The sequence below is a fragment of the Lemur catta genome, chromosome 8, assembly GCF_020740605.2.
Source record: "Lemur catta isolate mLemCat1 chromosome 8, mLemCat1.pri, whole genome shotgun sequence".
Classification (NCBI taxonomy): domain Eukaryota; kingdom Metazoa; phylum Chordata; class Mammalia; order Primates; family Lemuridae; genus Lemur; species Lemur catta.
The window spans coordinates 53,281,870-53,287,869 of NC_059135.1; the positions used below are offsets into that span (position 1 = coordinate 53,281,870).

Genomic DNA, 6,000 nt, shown 5'->3' on the forward strand with positions numbered 1-6,000 from the left:
AAAACCACCATGTTACTAGTTTATGTATGTACTACAGTATACTTTTTATACTTATTTTAATGTAGTCCTTCTACTGAGAAAAGAAAGTTAATTGTAAGCCTCAGGCAGGTCGTTCAGGAGGTATCCAGAAGAAGGCATTTTACCACAGGATATGACAGTTTCATGCACGGTCTTGCTCCTAAGGACCTTCCAGTGGGACAAAATGTGGAGGTGGAAGACAGTGACATTGATCAGTGATCCCCAGCCTTTTTGGCATCGGGACCGGTTTCATGGAAGACAGTTTTTCCACAGCCCCAGGGCGGAGGGGGGCGTTCAGGAAGATTTAAATGCATTACATTTATCACGCAGTCAAACCTCTCTGCTAATGATAATTTGTATTTGCAGCTGCTTCCCAGCACTAGCATCACTGCCTCAGCTCCACCTCAGATCATCAGGCATTAGATGAGATGAGAAATAAGGAGCCTGCAACCTAGATTCCTCACATGCATAGTTTTCAGTAGGGTTCGGGCTCCTAGGAGAATCTAACGCTGCTGCTGATCTGACAGGAAGTGGAGCTTATGCATAGATGCGAGGGATGGGGAGCAGCTGTAAATACAGTTTAAGCTTCACTCACCTGCCCACAGCTCACCTCCTGCTGTGCAGCCCAGTTCATGGTTAGGAGTGGGGGTTGGGGACTGCAGACATTGATGATCCTGACCCTGTGTAGGCCTGGGCTAATGTGTGTGTTTGTGTCTTAGTTTTTAACAAAAAGTTTAAAGAGTTTAAAGAGTTTTTTTAAAAAGAAAAAAATTTTAAGAATAAATCTTATAGAATAAGGATATAAAGAAGGAAAATATTTTTGTGCAGCTATACAAAGTGTGTTTTAAGCGTTATTACAAAGAGTCAAAAAGCTTAAAAAATCTCAAAGTTTATAAACTTAAAAAAGTTACAGTAAGCTAAGATTAATTTATTATTGAAGAAATAAAAACATTTTTATAAGTTTAGTGCAGCCTAAGTATACAGTGATTATAAAGTCTACAGTAGTGTAATATCCTAGGGGCCTTCACATTCACTCACTGACTCACCCAGAGCAACTTCTAATCCTGCAAGCTCCATTCATGGTCAGTGCCCTACACAGGTGTACCATTTATCCTTCATACTGTATTTTTACTGTATCTTTTCTAGTTAGACAACTTTAGATACACAAATAACTATCATTGTGCTACAATCTGCCTCCAGTATTCAGTACAGTCACACACTATATAGGTTTGTAGCCTAGGAGCAATAGGCTATGCTATATAGCCTAAATGCATAGAATGCATAGTAGGCTATAACCATCTAGGTTTGTATAAATACACTTTTTTTTTTTGTCATTCAGGCTGGAGGTGCAGTGGACTGATCATAGCTGACTGCAGCCTCAAACTCCTGGGCTCAAGTGATCCTCCTTCCTCAGCCTCCCGAGCAGCTGGGATTACAAGCATGTACCACCAACGCCCAGTGAATTTAAAAAAAATTTTGTAGAGATGGGGTCTCACTATGTTGCCCAAGCTGGTCTCAAACTCCTGGGCTCAAGTGATCCTCCCACTTTGTCCTCCCAAAGTACTAATATTAAGGTGTAAGCCACAGTGCACCCGGCCTTGTGTAAGCATACTCACAGTGCAGTTCTCTCAGAACTATTCCTGTCATCAAGTAACACATGACTGTACTTACACTTAGGAGCCAGGTATTACTGTCCCCTATTTATATGTGAGAAAAGTGAGGATCAAAGTTATAAAAGTAGCCCAAGCCAACTACCTAACATAAGTAACAACTGGGATTCAAATTCAGGTCTGACTCCAAAGTCTTATCATTTTCTACCATATCATGACTTTTTTCCTACTGTTATCATTCTGTCTCCATTTAATTTGCCTTTTTTTCCCCTCTTCAAATTGGCTCTTTTTTTATTACAGTAATTATTGGGTTGCTTACCATCTGCCTAAAGTTTATAATTTGAGGCTTTAATTTCCTATTAGCAATTGTGACACTGGGGTGAAGGTGTCAGATGTGTGGCTGCTTTTGCTCAGAATCTTCTACTGTGTTGGGATTATTCAACTGCTATTAGGGCATAATCAATGTTCTGCTGTCCATAGGAGCGTCTAACATAAAAGCACCCATGTATCAGTCAAATCAATCTAAGCTCTAGCATTCACAGCTCTCTTCCCTTAACAGGTACAGTTTTCTGGTCACAGCTGGAACTCTGCTTATTTGTGTGTAGTGGGGCAAGGTTAACAGCCACAAAAGAAGTAGCCTGAATCTTCCCTGCAGTAAGACCAAAAAAGGTGTCTTGGCTATTCCTATTACATTTAGACAGACATCTACCCTGTCAATCTGTCCTGGGTAGAATAAAATGGAAAACAAATGATCCAAATTGATTTCTTATTTCCAGCATCTCAGGATACAGATACAAGGCTATCTTATTCCAAGAAATTCTGTACCACCACTGACACCTTTTCCCAGTTTAAAAAAAAAAAAAATTGATTCTATCCTCTGAATCTATCAATTTCTAAAATCAACCATCCATTTTGTTCTTTCACTCCACACTAATAGCTTCACTTTATGTCTGACCTCTTTTCATAAAACATCATCATTGTAATTTCTCCTGTGTTTTCTCTGATGATTCGATTATTCACTCCATGCCTCTCATAACTCCTGTTTATAACTTTGTAGCCCTATCAAAGTCAGTTTCACTGCTCATTCCAGATAGGCACTGAGCCAATATATTGCCAATAACACTCACTCTTGAGCTAACTTAAAATACACAGTGTAACTTGCCAAGTTTCCTTATTTGGCAAGAAGGCCCCTTAGTTCCCAAGATCTTTGACCATCCATTTTTAGATCCAAATCCTCGTGCTTAATATTTGGATTTTTCTGTCTTTCTCTCCCCTCCTCCTTAATGTGTCCTTATTTATTCCCTAAAAGAATAAGAAAAAGAGACCAATCATCTCTATTTGCTTTCCTAGACAAGAAAAAAATGTCCTTGCAATTCCATTAGGTCATTTACTCTGGAATTATTACCACTAAAACTTTTAACTTAAACAACAATATCCTGCAGTTTTAAAAAATGCCCAAGGAGTCACAAAAAGTTATAGTAGGAATTAAATTGTGAAAGATTAAAATAAACAGTGCACATTGCCCCAAAAGACCATTTGTCTTTATCTTAATTCTCTCTTTCCAAACAGACTAAATTCCTATTCATTTACAATCTCCCAAATCTCTCCCTGTTGTAGCAAGAATTTAAAACAAAGACTCTACAAATGACCAAAACCATCGTTAAAATGCAGCCATCACATACTTTTTTGAAAAATCCAAAAAAACCACGGTGAAATGTCACTGTGGAGAGGGGCCTACTACAAAGAGGACATTAACTGGCCTTGAATCACTTGTTTATTTTTGTCTTTAAACATGTTTGTAGGTTTGGATCCACTAAATCCTGGCTTTTCATTTTAACAAAGGTCAGGGAAGCAAGAAGGCTTTCTTAAAACAGCTTCAGGATTAAAATAAGAATATACTTTGGAACTAACCGATGAGCACACATGTGCACAGAGGGAAGTAAATTGCAGTGGAAATCAACCAGGGGAGAAGGGCAGCAGGGGAGGCGCAAAAACCTACCTAACTACGAACACCTTTAGCCAGGACTCAAACATTACAAAAGTGATCCATGTAACCTAAACCCCTTTATATTTTGAAATTTTAATCAAAGAATATTTACAAACGGTGAGATATAATCAGCAACATATATACACTTTAACAACAATCTCAACTCAAATATCCTCAAATGTATTCCGTAAAATGATTCTCATACACCATTATTAATGAGAGCTGCTTATTGTAATAACGTTGAAATGGGCCCCTAAATGGTGCTGCTTTCATTATTAAAGAAACTAACAAAAATAGTAATTAAGTTCCCCATAAACAGTGCTTAGGCGTGATCTCAAGGCGCATCACAAACATACATTTTTGGCAATCTAACAATGATGCCCTCCTCCTTTTCCCAGCAATTTGATGTCACTTTGCCAATTTTGAGTTAAAGTTTTTCTGAAAGCTGTCACGAGCAAGCCGGCGCCGCGGCGGCCTGGGCAGGCACCTCTGGGCCTGGTGCGGGTCTCGGAGCCAGCGGAGCCCGCGCCGCGCCCGAGGGTCGGCAGAGGGACGCCCTGGGCGCCAGTGGCAGGACGGGGAAGGCCCCGGGGCCGGCGCTCCCCGCAGCCGCGCGCGCGGCAGGAAGGGCAGGGAGCATCGCTCCGGGCGGGGAAGCCGCTCGCGGCCGAGTGCCGCAGAAAAGCAGAAGTTAGTAGCTCTCCTCGCACGCACAGATCTCTGCCGGAAAGTGGCCTGCACCCTCCCCTGATTTGGGAGACTCGCGTTCCGCCTCCCGAGAGTGCCCCGGTCCCCCACTGCGAGGCCGCGGGGCCCGGCCCGGGGGCTGCCCCCAGCCCGAGCCGCACGCCCGGAGCAGCCAAAGCCCGAGGCGCTCCGGCCTGCGCCCCGCTCCCCCGAGCTCCAACTTCTCCGTGGGCCGGGCCCGAACTTTCAGGAACCGCACTTGGCCGCACCACGGCTAAGGTCCGGCGCGGACTCCCCGGGCGCCGGGAACGCTCATTCCGGCCTCCGCCACCGCCGGGCGGGCCCCGGGTCCGGCAGGGGCTCCCCGTAGGGCCCCCTCCCCAGGCCGGGAGAAAACCCGGCTCCGGCCCCGGCCCCCGGCCCCCAGCAGGGCCTCAAGCCCGAGACGCCGGGACGACTCGCGAGCGCGGCGGGCCTTGCCTCCTCCGTCCCTCCGCAGCCCCCAGCCCGGCCTACCTGGCTCCCGGGCCGGGCGCGAGCAGCAGCCGGGGGCGCCGAGGCCCCGCGCACGACGAGGGCGGCGGCGGCGGGGGGTCGCGAGGACAGCGGCCGGCGCGGCTCCCACGCTTCCGCCCGAGTCAGGAGTTGAACATTCCGCCTCTCCGCGCGGCGCCAATGAGGAAGACAGTCGCGGCAACAGCACCACCTACCTCCCAGCGCGGAACGGCCGGGCCTCCCTGCCCTCGCCCGGCGCGCCCGCTGCCCGGCCGCCGCTCAGACGCGCCCGCGCGCAGGGCCCGCGCCCCGGGGGACCATCGCCCCAGCGCCCTGGAACCCCCCCGAGGCCGGGGGCGCTGGGCTGGGCGCGCCTGCCCTCCACGCACCGGCCCTGTCGCGGGGGGGAGGAAGGAACCCTGCGGGGTGGGGAGGTGTTCCCCTTGCCCCCTAGGACCTTAACATCTTTTTGACAAGTTAACGCCACCTATTCCTTCAATTCTGTCCTCATCAACAAACATAGGCGCTGGGGATACAAAGTAAGGAGTTAATTCTCTAGTTGCAAAGGGGACGCACATGTAAAGAGATGTCAGAGGAGACAGGGCTAAAGGCTTCCTCAGTGGAATGATCAGTAAGAACCACTGGAATTTTGAGCAAGGGTGGTGGTCTGCTGCTCTGGCTGGCGACTATAACGGAGCCAAATTCAAATGAGCAGACTAGAATCTATTGCAGGTGTAAGCAAAAGGTGGAAATGGGCGTTGGGAAGAAAAGGAATTGTTGATTGGGGAAGGTGGGTCAGTTGAAGAAAAGTGAGATGAAGTTCCAAGGGTATGGGCAACATTATCCAGGGTTTTGAATTGGAATTTTATTACCCATTACTGGGGAACTGTGGAAAGTTAGACTCAGTGACATTTAGACCAGTTCACAGTGGTTGCAGGTTGGGTTGCTAGAATGGAATCAGGATAAGTGGTAGGTATAGTCACGAACTACTTGGCTATGGAATCATGAGGCCCTGAGTTAGAGTATTCAAAATAGAATTTTTAAAAAGTAATGGAACTGAGACACATGTTTTAGGAAGAGGCCACAGAAATTGGTGACCCACTAGATTTGGAAGAGAAGAAGAAAGAAAGATGATACCAAGATTTCAGACCTAGGTGACGAGAAGAATGATAGTGTCATTGACAGAAATAGGAATATGTAGAG

General features: G+C 46.6%; 1 protein-coding gene across 2 annotated transcripts in view; it reads right to left on the bottom strand.

Annotated features, from left to right (window-relative positions):
• The window catches only part of MAP3K20 (mitogen-activated protein kinase kinase kinase 20), a 161,055-nt gene extending 156,115 nt beyond the window's left edge, over positions 1-4,940 (bottom strand). For both annotated transcript variants that reach the window (XM_045560199.1, XM_045560201.1), the window contains exon 1: positions 4,819-4,940. The gene's annotated coding sequence lies outside the window, so the exon portion shown is untranslated. The remainder of the gene's footprint in view (positions 1-4,818) is intronic.
• Positions 4,941-6,000: the final 1,060 nt, after the last annotated feature.